This window comes from Carassius gibelio, chromosome A1 (genome assembly GCF_023724105.1).
Source record: "Carassius gibelio isolate Cgi1373 ecotype wild population from Czech Republic chromosome A1, carGib1.2-hapl.c, whole genome shotgun sequence".
NCBI lineage: Eukaryota > Metazoa > Chordata > Actinopteri > Cypriniformes > Cyprinidae > Carassius > Carassius gibelio.
This window is the reverse complement of record NC_068371.1, coordinates 15,856,488-15,869,696: the sequence shown is the minus strand read 5'-3', so window position 1 is coordinate 15,869,696 and position 13,209 is coordinate 15,856,488. Positions and strand designations below refer to the sequence as shown.

The 13,209-nt window shown below is 36.0% G+C and overlaps 2 long non-coding RNA genes across 8 annotated transcripts; one reads left to right on the top strand and one right to left on the bottom strand.

The window, feature by feature from the left end:
- The first annotated feature begins 2,918 nt into the window (after positions 1–2,918).
- LOC128014902 (uncharacterized) lies at positions 2,919–6,476 on the top strand. 6 transcript variants are annotated; one of them, XR_008183733.1, is made up of 9 exons: positions 2,919–3,025; positions 3,120–3,172; positions 3,641–3,963; positions 4,148–4,260; positions 5,192–5,300; positions 5,446–5,535; positions 5,650–5,713; positions 6,011–6,248; positions 6,316–6,476. It is a non-coding gene; the product is annotated as an uncharacterized LOC128014902 (long non-coding RNA). The 6 variants fall into 6 exon arrangements; XR_008183737.1 differs by having other exon boundaries at positions 2,926–3,025; positions 3,120–3,166; positions 3,893–3,963; XR_008183738.1 differs by having other exon boundaries at positions 2,933–3,025; positions 3,893–3,963.
- A 3,270-nt stretch (positions 6,477–9,746) lies between these two features.
- On the bottom strand, positions 9,747–12,132 carry LOC128014897 (uncharacterized). Of its 2 annotated transcripts, none has more exons than XR_008183730.1 (4): positions 11,835–12,132; positions 11,231–11,301; positions 10,934–11,046; positions 9,747–9,977 (listed from the first exon to the last, which is right to left on the bottom strand). It is a non-coding gene; the product is annotated as an uncharacterized LOC128014897 (long non-coding RNA). The 2 variants fall into 2 exon arrangements; XR_008183728.1 differs by having other exon boundaries at positions 11,231–11,599; positions 11,906–12,132.
- Between the last annotated feature and the right edge of the window lie 1,077 nt (positions 12,133–13,209).

Here is a 13,209-nt window from a genome sequence, read left to right as displayed (position 1 = left end):
ACTCTGGTTCAAATAGGTATGGTTCTGGTTCTTGACTGTCTGAGAAGTCACCCTCTTCGTCTCTCTCAAAATCAGCCATGTTCATCGCCATTCGTGTACTGTAAGGAAAATAGCCAGGCAGCGGTATTCACGCCGGTATGTTGACGGAAGTCGTGGGATTTCATGTGTTGCGTGATATCTCTGCGCCGAAGTAGCAGTGCTTCGCCTAAGCAGCAGTGCTTCGCCTGTGCTTCCCCATAATATAGTCCCAAGTCAATATCTGCCTAGGAAATCGCCTAGTGTTAATCTGGATCGCTATTTGTACTCGTTGTGAATACGCAGGCCACAAGAAGTAATTAGGTGGGTTTCTTTTATTTTTTTGATCACTTTTACTCAGGCCATGCTAGCTGGCAACAAAGGATTCCATTCATTGTGCTAAGCTAAGCTAACGCCGACCCAGTCAAACTTAAACAATGCATGCACTGACACAAAAATGCATTTGCCCACCTAGCTAAATGTAGGAAATAATGTGAATAAGCCCTATTTCAAAAAACGGTGGAGTGTTCCTTTAAGTAACTCCAGTCCATTCGGTCCAGTTGTTGTTATTTGATCCACTGATTCACTGAACATAAATCAACCCACTTAAAGGGGGGGTGAAATGCTCGTTTTCACTCAATATCATGTTAATCTTGAGTACCTATAGAGTAGTACTGCATCCTTCATAACTCCAAAAAGTATTTAGTTTTATTATATTCATAAGAGAAAGATAGTCTGTACCGATTTTTCCCGGAAAAACACGAGCGCCTGGAGGCGTGACGTGTGGGCGGAGCTAAAGAATCACGAGCGCCAGTTGCGTTGAGAGCGTTTGGAAGCTGTGACAGCTTTGAAGGCTGAAACTGAATGAGAGCAGCAGCAGCAAGGCTCGCTCCGAGCGGGGCTTGAACCCGGGTCTCCGATGGGAGGCGGACGCACTAACAAGGAGGCAGAGATATTTGAAGCAGTTGTGAAGAACCGCCTGTGGTTCCAACACACAATCGTGACCCTTTTTTGTTGGGATTGCATCATCCTTAATAAATAAACGATACGCAAATCCGTCGTCAAACTGGGCTTTGTTTGTAAAACAAGCATTTTAGAAATGCAGGGAACAAACACAAACACTTGCACAACTCCGTTGATGCTCTGTAAAAATTAACTCCATCCACTGGTCCCTTAATGCTGTTTTTTCTTTGGTAATCTGTGCAGGGTTGTCTTGCCCTGGCAACCAAAAACACACTCCTTTTGTGACATTTCGCGACGCTCTCGCTCTGATCAGTGAATGTCTGTTGTGCTCTCAGTGCTGTGCTATACGGGAGCGCGCGCTCTTCCGGCAAACGTGCCCTCAGGACCCATATAAGGAAATTCCGCTCCATCTAACGTCACACAGAGCCATACTCGAAAAAAACTTTCTGAAACTTGTGACAACCGGAAGGAGTATTTTTGGAACAGAAATACTCCTTCAAACGTACAACTTAATTTTTGAAACTTTGTCCATGTTTAGCATGGGAATCCAACTCTTTAACAGTGTAAAAAACTCAGTATGCATGAAATAGCATTTCACCCCCCCTTTAAAGTTATGTGAATATATGTACTGTGGTAAAATCTGGTTGAAACATTTCTACCATCCCAGCCACATTTAGGTTATAAAATTCTAAAAATACATTATTTTCAAATGTTTCTAATATTTATGTGCCATTTTTTTTTTTTTTACAGCATTCTACTAATTACATTTTCATGCAAAATATAAAGTTATCTTCTTTCCTTTTCGCCTTTTTGTTTGCATTTGCGTTTTTCTTTTTTTGTCTCCAGATAGTACTTGTTTGTGTTGTTGTTGTTTTTCTTATTTTTCTTGTGTATTTGCAGGGTGGAGTCAAGTGCCAGTTGCAGTGGGCTAGCTACCTGTGATGAGTTGACTGATTAAAGGATCTCTGTTTTCCAGTGTGGTGGGGCCCGCTTTGAGCCTACTTATATTATTTACCTTTCTTTCTTTTTTTTCTTTTCTTTTTTTCTTTTCTTAATTATGATAACTTTAAATGAATGTATATTTTGAGTATTTTTTTTAATATTACATTTAATTTGTGTCAACATTCCTTGAACTTGGTAGTTTGTAACAAAGTTTATATTTAATATTCTAAGAACATTTTCTTGTCATGATTGTAATGTTATATTTAAAGCCACCCAACATTATAATGACATATAATATTTTGGTCTTATGAGTAATACTCATTCTTGTACTCAAACAGTGTTTTTCCATTGAAAAAAAAATGCAGATTTGATCCCATTTAACTCATTAACTTGAGGTTATAGTGTATAGATCCACGGTTTTAAGTTCACACTCCTTCCTCATACTCATTCAGTGTGGCTTTCTCAGTTTGTAGATTTTGGGCTCACAAGTCATTTCAGCCCCATCCATCATCTTTGACAAGCTCAAGAAGTAATTATGTGGCTTTGGCCATAAATGTGACCATATTTACCTAACTGTTCATTGGCATATGAAATCTAAGCATTTGTCAATAATGCTCCCTAAACGGGAGGACATGACAAGGTTTGTCTGCAGAAACGAGCTTGCCAACAAACCATCCAAAAGGCTCATTACCTAAGCTTTGGTATTGCACTCGTGCTGCCAAGGATTTTCCTACATTATTTTCTGGCTCTGGACCATAAGGTTGTTCTGTTGTCCCGTATTTAGAGAATTAAAAATGAAGACGAATAATGGTGTAACAGTGACCCAAACTCAATGTAGGTCACCTCTATTTGTAATTCTGCAATCTCTCAGTCATTATCCTAGTTTCCTAATGATTATATAAATATGATTCCAGAACAGCAAAGTGAAGACTTTACTCATCACTGGCATGATTTGTTTTAATGTATTTTTCCATGCAGCTTGTTTAGTGTTTTACAGAATCAACAAGTCCTCCAACTCATACGACCGTATGGGTCGTTTGTCACTATCCATAAATACGACCCACACGAGCGTTCTCTAAATTAGCGCCCCTATTGGCAACAGGAGGTATGATAAATGAACTTTCGCCTAAATGCATTGTGGGTTTATTTTAACATGTTTGCTATTTGCGTTTTGAATTGTTTGATTTAAACTCTCCCAGATGTTCGTGGATTTTGATGATATGGATTTTAGATGACTTCGAGACATGTACAGGTAAGGTTTTCTCCCGTCTCATAAAGTAGTCGATCGTTTATGAATAATAGGAGTTTTTATTTTCAAATCCATACTGGACACTGTATGTCCTATTAAACCAGTTTGACGTTCAAATCATTTAATCGAAATCTGCAGCTTTATAAAGTTAGTTTTCATTGTGATATTCGTTTGAAATTCGCCTGTGGTGGAAAGAGGTCATGTAAAAGTCGCGCATTTACCATGTTTTTACCATAGTAACATGTCGCTGAACCATGTCACGTGTTATAAAACCTCAGTAACCACAACTCAATGTATCTCCCGTCATAACTGTAGTTTTACTTTGGTATTTGTAGTATAAACACGTTACCATGCTTTTCACCACAGTAACTGTGCTTATTGTGTACTCTTTAGTTAAGTAACACATTTGCCATGCCTTTAATACCTTTTTGTAATGTAATTGTGATTCAGTGTTTTTTTTTTTCTTTTCAGTTTTGCAGTTTCTTCATATCACATACATCTCCAGCTCCTACAACAACATTCAGTGTCCAGCAGCTCTTTATGATGCTCTCTCTCTCTCTCTCTCTCTCTCTCTCTCTCTCTCTCTCTCTCTCATTTTCCTTTCCTATTTTTCTGAACTGTAATTCATAAATAAGTCACACATATTTTTCTTTCTTTCTCTTGTTCATCATGGCATATTTTCACAGCTCAGAATCAGATTTTGATCAGTTCTTGTATTAACAGGGAACTTGTACTCGAAGCTCAACTTGAAGAAGTTTCCAGTGAAGATGAAGTCCTTCAAAGGTTCGACACAGGTAATGTTGAAGATATGTAGTTATAACTGATTTACTTTAATTAATTTATCCTTACTTTATGTTAATAACCTTCCTTATAGTCCTTCCTTTCAAATATTTTGTTCACAGATCATTTCTAACACACTGTCTAAACATGTATGTATTAAAACAACAACAACAACTTGTTACTTTTTCTTTATTCCAGCTGAAAAGGAAGACCATGGGCCTGTCAAACCTTGTTTGTGGAGAGGGATGAATTTGACCATCTTGTGTGTTTACGGAGAAGACCAAAAGCTGCTAAGGCAGATATTTCCAGAGGTACGTCTGTGTTGATCTGAGCACCTCGACAGAACTTTACTGCAGTTACATTTTGCACCGAATTTTATGTTTTTTACTTTTTTAAATACCTCACGACCCCATCAGTACAAACCCTGTGCTATGTCAAAGTATTAATAATTCAAACAATTTCAGCAAATTCATATGATATTGTACAAGCGTACTCTCCAGCTTTTCCTCCTGCTGTCATTGACCATCGCCTCAGCTCTCATACAGACTGTGTCCATTTTAAGTAGTCAGAGCGTTATATCCTAAAGTTTATATTGAGTCCACTGTATTCTTTATTAGCACCGTCTTAACCCGTTCTAACAGTACATGATATCTGTCCGCACCTCACAGTCTGCCTTTATTTCCATGTTGATTTTAATTGAACACGTCTGTTTAAAAGCAAGTCAGGAAATGCTGTGTAACTTGTCATGTGACACATCAGATCTTCAGTTAATTTGGCCAAATTAGATCATTTAAGGCTGTTCACACCAAGAATAGTAACTACAATAACTATTTTAGCATCCACACCAACATCAACCAATGATAAAGTTATGTTTATTAATATACACACTGCAGCGACGTTGATGTCTGCCACTTTAAATGATCAAGCTTTTGAAATGTGCATTTTGATTGGCTGTTTAATGTTCATCAGCTGGAAAATATATTCCACTGATGTTGTTCCTCTGTGTCATTAAGTATGGACTCATCCTTGGTATGAAGAGGTCTTTAAACTGCTTACAACAATCCTGCTGCATGTTATAGTGTAGAAAATAATTGAGAATAATATAGCTTGAAGATACAGCTTTCTTCCCTCTCATTTTGTTAAACTCAAACGCAAGATTTTGCCTTTCTTTGCTTGTTTGTCTTCATCTTAGTCCTTTACTCTCTCCACTCACTCACACATTCTCTCTTGCTCTGTTGTAAGGTACAAACAGAGCGGATGGTTGCATGATGGCCTCTTTCAGGTTTGTCAACTGAATGTCTACTAGTGTGGCTCAGCAAGTTCCTGTCATGATCAGCCCTCTCCAAGAAAGGTTTGTAGAAAATTGTAATCAATATTCATTTAATCCTCTAACCTGAATCTTTTGGTGAATTTACTTAATTATATCTGTCTTAATTCATATGTAATAAGCAATAGTAATTAAACATGGGGTTAATAGACATATTTTTGTTTTACAGCTGAAGAGCAAAAACACAAAGAACATCAGTCCTGTTGGGGATGAGGAATGAACATGGCTCTATTGTGCCCAAACAGAAAAGAGTGAAAAGGTGCTCATCCCCATTGATGTGTCTGTATTCAAGCAATGCATTAGTACAGCATATGATGTTGATCTCTATTCAAGTCAGCAATTATCATTTTTCACATATACATCTTTTTATAAGTCCTAGAATGAACAAATCATCAGGGCATCATTTCTGGAATTTGGGCAGAAAATGACTGAATATGGTGAGTACTGACACCTGCACCTGTATTCACCAAAACTATTTTTCTTATGGACTTACAGTTTTTGAAGGAGGATGAAGTCAGTTGATGGAGAAATGAAGAACGAGATGTGTTGTATATGAAGACTTCAGATGCAAAAGCCTTTAAGTTCTGTATGAAATGTTCTTCTAAGAAGAATTTTAGAAGAAAACTTCAGGTGGAACTTAGATGCCTTTGCATCTGAAGTCTTCATATGTACTATGAGTTTTCAATACATAACTGATTTGTTATGACTGTTTTTATTATTTTCTACTTGTACAGAAAGACTGCAGTAGAAGGAAAGCTGGTACTGAGAACATTTGTCTTCACTCCAGACTAAAGAGAAGCAGGTCTGAGGCCAGAGATGGAGGAGTCAATGGTCACCAAATGCAGCGCTGCAGCCTGAAACTGTGAAGACTGAATTCCCAAACAGCTGTGTGACTGCACAGATGTTACGGCCATAAAAGAAACTTCACAACTGAGAGCCCATACCTCCAACAACCTTCAACAGGAATCAATGGTATGTCCATTACAACAATTCTAAATAATAATAATATATAATTGACACAATGATTTTGTCTCTCCAGGACATCTACGCAAGGTTTTTCTTTTGTTGAGGACCGTCAGAGACTCCAGCCACACGAGCCATGGATTGCTCTCAACATCACCATCAGACAGACATTATCACAGAACCAGCACCAGCAGACTGCAAGACAAGTTCCTTCAACAGGCAATCAGACTGAACTGAACTCGTACCAGTAACACCACACACACACACACACACACATACACACACCAGCAGCCTCATACTGTGTGCACTGCACTCTATCAGCTACACTGACTGGACTCTGACTCACTATTATTCTGCAACCTGATATTCTGTTTGCACTAATTCATACTGTACTGAAAGTGAAAGTGACGTGACATACAGTCAAGTATGGTGACCCATACTCAGAATTTGTGCTCTGCATTTAACCCATCCGAAGTGCACACACACAGAGCAGTGAACACACACACACTGTGAACACACACCCGGAGCAGTGGGCAGAGGTATATCTACAGTATACAGTGATTGTTGTTAATTGTTTTCATTTTGTTCTCTCTGTATAGTATAGTATTGTACTATATTTTCTACCTGTATTGAGCTCTTATGTATACGGTTTATATTTTTGATACTGTATATGTGTTGCAAATATATTCAGTACTTGTCATGCTGCAGTTTGCAGAAAAGCATTTTACCACCTGTATACTTGCATTCATGGTATTGTGATAATAAAATGATTTGATTTGAATTGGTCACATGACTTGTTCATCAGTTGTATTGTTGTGCCGGATAACAATTGCAAATTGTTTATGACATTGAAGAAGATCATGATAGAGACATGGATTTGAAGAAAACCAGGAGAGCTCTGATGATGAGAAGGAAACTGGATGTGATTCTTTGGTGCTCAAGACATTTCACCATGCCTTCATCTGGGTTTCTTCATCTGATTAAAATAAAATGGTTTTAATGTAACCCATTTTTATTTCACTTGAATATAATTTGTCTTAATATGCTTCTTTATCTGTCTTTATGCTGCATCCTAGTAAAATATTGCGTATGGTGTTGGATAATCAAGTATGGTGAATATTCTGTACTAGAGATGGTTTTTTGGTAGATACACCATTTAATTTTGTAAACAACACATATAATCACCATGGTTGTTTTGATGAAGACATGAACATTTAGTAATATTAATGAAATTCAGTTAGATGAAGAGCTGCATTAGAAGAGACTGCATGGACTTCATGCACAACTGAAGGTGATGAATCAAGGAAAGATCAACATGAATCCTGTTCTGTATTATAATGAAGATGTTCATGCACATTACTGATGTCTAGCTCCTGAGCAGGACAAAGATGAGACATTCTTTACAGAGATTTATGAATTAGGTATTTTATATTATGATTCTTTAAATTGCATGAATTGTATGGAACCATAAACTGCACACTGTCACACATTGTCTTACTGAATGACACATTGGCCTTGTCTGATGAAATGTCAGAATATGTATTTGTTGCCTTTGTTTACTATTAGCACTGTATTATTGCTCTTGATCTTATGAAATAAATTGAGCTCTTTCCAAATGGGCACTTTTGTTGATTTTCTGGTGTCTTAATTCTAAGATAACTATGACTTCCAACTTACATAATGGTATGCTTTTGAAAAGACAACCTACAAAATGTGTCTCAACAGTTTGTTGCCAATGATGAGAATAGAGCTGTGCATTTTTTTCCTGCCCTTCCATCCCCAGGGGCCCAGTAGAGTCCCCTTGAAGAGCAAAACAATTAACATTCCAAATGGCTGTAAATCAAAATCTGATTATAGTTTCAAAAAGAAAATTGGTAGGACAACTCATTATGCTATGTTTACTAAATAATGTTTGGCACAGCTTTCAAACATTCATAGAAAAGTGCTATACATGTGTTTATAAAAGTACTCTTAGTAAAATAAAAAATGTCAGCCTGCCTCTCACATATGTCATATAACTTTGCACAATAAACATGCTTAGATATCCCTTTGTTTAAAAAAAGAAGTATTTTTCACAATTTCATTATTAAACATTTTAAACTACATTGCCCATAAGCCTTAGCCATTCTATCGATGGAAAGTGAAAGTCATGGCGCTGTTTTTTGTAGTTCAATTAAGTTATGTTCAGGTTTAAGGTTAGGATCTCGGTAAAGAGGTAATTTGACAAAATATAGCAATGCACCATTGTTAACTGAAGGTACTATTGACGTAATAATTACAGCAAAATTTACTTTGCAACATTAAACGTTTTTTAATTTGGGCTAAAAGAAAGTCCAGTCACAGCGAGTCCTCGAGTGCCAAGTGGATTTCAAAGCCAATGAAAATCCAGTTGAGCAGAAGCGACACCCTTACTTGTCCATATACGGCCATTCATGACAGGCTTTTCCGGGTTCTTGTGGTGAATTTATTTTCACCCACTAAATATAAAACTAAAATGACGGATTTGCATTGTGGGGTAAACCTGATTCAGCAATAGATTTGTTGATTACAGTTATTTATTTTCAAACAAGGGCCTCATATTTGCGATTATACACATTCTTTACCCTAATATTAATGTACAATATTTAAGCTCAACATTTTTGCATATACTGTATGAAAAAATAATATTATATTTATATATTTATAGTGTATTAAATGTATACATTTAATCACTTGTGTGTTTTTTGGAGATGTATTTACAATCTTGCAATTTTTAGCTCTACCAGTTAAACTACAGAAAAAAAGGAAAATAATAATAAAAATAAATAAATAAATACAATTTAAAAAACACAGGGATAATTTTTTTTTAGTAATTTCCATATCAGTGTTTATTGATATGTCAAACTTTTCAGACAAACAATGCAAATAACACCATTCTTTCTCTCTAGTTTGTCACTATGAAGAAATAAAAACAAAAAAATAATATATTATTGTGAAATATAACAACTTTTAAAAATTACTGATTGATAAAGTAACTAATAGGTACAGACAGAATTATGTAATAGAAAATCCCTTTAAAACTAAAATGGCTAATATAAAAATATATATATAAAATAAAAAAAAAATGAATAAATAAATAAAAATTGTCAATTTGTTTGCAGAGAAGTTTATAAAATGCCAAATAATATTTTTACAAACCAGGAGTTGCAAGGCACCAGCTGAAATCATATTATTTTCTTTCATTTAAAAGTGATTAACTAATTAGAAAAATATTGTTAAGACTAATATTTCACATGATTACCTCTTAATCTCCTGTAATCACTGATCGCTTCTGTTGTGAACATATGCAAGACAAACTAAAACGGTTATTAATAATTATATTTTATAAATCATTTTCAGCTGGAAAATGCATTTCTATCATTAAATGACCTTAAAGGTCACACACACACACACACACACACACACACACACACACACACACACACACACACACACACATATATATATATATATATATATATATATATATATATATATATATATATATATGGCATATAGAATACAGTAGGTGGGATGGTGATAGTGACAGGAGTGTTCACAGTAGAGATGGGAGTGTTGACTAGAGGAGAAATAATACAAGTAGACATGCTAACGACTGAGAGCAGATGTGCCACACAAGAGAGAGTGATGTGGATGCTTTTGGAAGGGCTGCTATTGTGGAGAGCTGATGGAGAAGGACTCAGTAATCTGTCAGAAATCCTGCAAGACAGGAAAAAATTGAATTTATAACATGATGAATAATTAAAACATTGACAACAAATGAAAGTGACGTGACATACAGCCAAGTATGGTGACCCATACTTAGAATTCTTGTTCTGCATTTAACCCATCCAAAGTGCACACACACAGCAGTGAACACACACACACGGAGCAGTGGGGATCATTTATGTTACGGTGCCCGGTGAGCAGTTGGGGGCAGCGCAAAAAAAGTCGTATTGCCGGGCCGAGACTCAAACCCACAACTTTATGGTTAAGAGTCAAACTTTCTAAGCACTAAGCCACGACTTCCCCCTAGCAACGGGCTAGTGGTTAAAGACAACATAACTGCAGCGTGTATAATAATAAACAGAACTTTATAATTTGTTGGTAGCGATGCTAAAATAGTCATTATAGTTATTGTTCTTGTTGTAAACACCTTTAAATGATCTAATTTGGTCAAATAAATTAAAGACCTGGGGCCGGTTGCATAAACTGCTTAAACTAATCTTTAAAAAAGTTAGCCATATAATTTGATTTACTCTAGACTTGTCATAATTGTTTAAAGTCAGTTACAAAAACATAGATTGGTCCAATTTTACTAAGAAATATGATTATCTCTTGGTTAACTGCTAGTTGGTCACAGTCTTAACATAATAGCTATGTTTACGCAACCGGCCCCTTTTGTGTCACATGACAAGTTACACAGCATTTCCTGACACAGTCTGCATGAGAGCTGAGGCGATGGTCAATGACAGCAGGAGGAAAAGCTGGAGAGTACGCTTGTACAATATCATATGAATTTGCTGAAATTGTTTGAATTATTAATACTTTGACATAGCACAGGGTTTGTACTGATGGGGTCGTGAGGTATTTAAAAAAGTAAAAAACATAAAATTCGGTGCAAAATGTAACTGCAGTAAAGTTCTGTCGAGGTGCTCAGATCAACACAGACGTACCTCTGGAAATATCTGCCTTAGCAGCTTTTGGTCTTCTCCGTAAACACACAAGATGGTCAAATTCATCCCTCTCCACAAACAAGGTTTGACAGGCCCATGGTCTTCCTTTTCAGCTGGAATAAAGAAAAAGTAACAAGTTGTTGTTGTTGTTTTAATACATACATGTTTAGACAGTGTGTTAGAAATGATCTGTGAACAAAATATTTGAAAGGAAGGACTATAAGGAAGGTTATTAACATAAAGTAAGGATAAATTAATTAAAGTAAATCAGTTATAACTACATATCTTCAACATTACCTGTGTCGAACCTTTGAAGGACTTCATCTTCACTGGAAACTTCTTCAAGTTGAGCTTCGAGTACAAGTTCCCTGTTAATACAAGAACTGATCAAAATCTGATTCTGAGCTGTGAAAATATGCCATGATGAACAAGAGAAAGAAAGAAAAATATGTGTGACTTATTTATGAATTACAGTTCAGAAAAATAGGAAAGGAAAATGAGAGAGAGAGAGAGAGAGAGAGAGAGAGAGAGAGAGAGAGAGAGAGAGAAAGAGAGAGAGAGAGAGAGAGAGAGAGAGAGAGAGAGAGAGAGCATCATAAAGAGCTGCTGGACACTGAATGTTGTTGTAGGAGCTGGAGATGTATGTGATATGAAGAAACTGCAAAACTGAAAAGAAAAAAAAACACTGAATCACAATTACATTACAAAAAGGTATTAAAGGCATGGCATTGTGGTTAATGATTTTTAACTACAAATACCACAGTAAAACAGTTATCATGGTAAAAAAAAAAATATGGTAAGTGTTGTGGTCACTGGTCATTTCAGATTCGTTGCGATTGCCACACATTCGTTCACTGGCATTCACAACATATTTGTAAAGAAAACGTCAAACTGCACTTACTTTGACATTAATTGCAGACAATCAGAACAGTACCTTAAAAAATAAACCATAAAATAAAATTGTTTACAAACCTGGACAACAACGCATGGTAAGATGTTGGGTCACGCCTCCTTTTTTTGGGTGGTAACGATGGTAACGACAGTCAAAGGTCATTTGATGACGACACACCCGACAAACGAGACTGTCGTAATACGGCCGCTAGAGGGCGCTTGATTTTAAAACGTAATAATAGGTCGTAATATGCTGCTTGCACAAACGACCTATGTGGTCGTTTTTAAGAGGAGGACAGTCTCTACAGAATCCCATATAGCCAATGCATGCACGTCTATAGCCAGCTGCTTCATATTCACCTCTGCCATGTCTTAAGGAAAGTAAGTTAAAAACAGAAACAACCTTTTAGTTTGTCATAAAGGAATTTATTTCAAACTTTTGATGGCTGATGTTTTGCTGAACTGAAATGAGACTGAAGATGCTCCACAGGTGACATGGAACACCAAAGGAGAATTTCACACAATAGTAACGAGAATTACATTGAACTGGGTAAATAAGTCAGAAATAATGCAAATTATATATAAATAATAACAAAATTGTATTTTTCTGTGAACTATTCCTTTAAATGCCATCTGAGTATGGGATCGGTGGAGTTTATGCCCATTAAAAACAGTATGTCTTACTGATGGACACTGACTTTTGTTTTTTCTGTCTCTGATTGCCTCCAGTGGGATTCCTGTGTCTGAGTGAATCTGAGCTCTGTTAGAATCATAATGTTTATGGAAGGGTGACTCCAAACGCCCACCATCTAATGACTATACAAAATGGCAAAAAACAGAACTGCTTTAGATTTCATGTGCATTGCACCTTATGAAGCTAATGGGAATGTGGGCCTTCTAGCACAGTAAATACTGTGTAACATGTATAATGTTACAAAATAAAAAAATCTATTTATATTCATCAAAGAATGATACAAAATATATTTCAGTTTCTACAAATACTATATATGAAGCAGCGGGACTTCTTTCAATGTTAACAATAAAAATAAATATTTATTGAGCAGCAAATCAGTATTTAAGAAAGATCATATGACACTGAAGAGTACCGTAATGATACTGAAAATACAAATGAAATACATTTTAAAATATATATATGTGTATATATAACATTTTTTAATAATGTTTCACAATTCTTTTCATGCTGGATTGTGGAGGTATTGTGGATAATGCTGTGCAATTGGCCAGTAAGTTTAAAACATATATTTATAATAAATAATGCAAAACACATTTTCATGCTTAATAGAAAACCGTTATGGTTGGCAAATTGTCTCGATTCACCTGCCACACACACAAAGAGTTAGGCCTCGACTCTCTGTCTGAAAAAA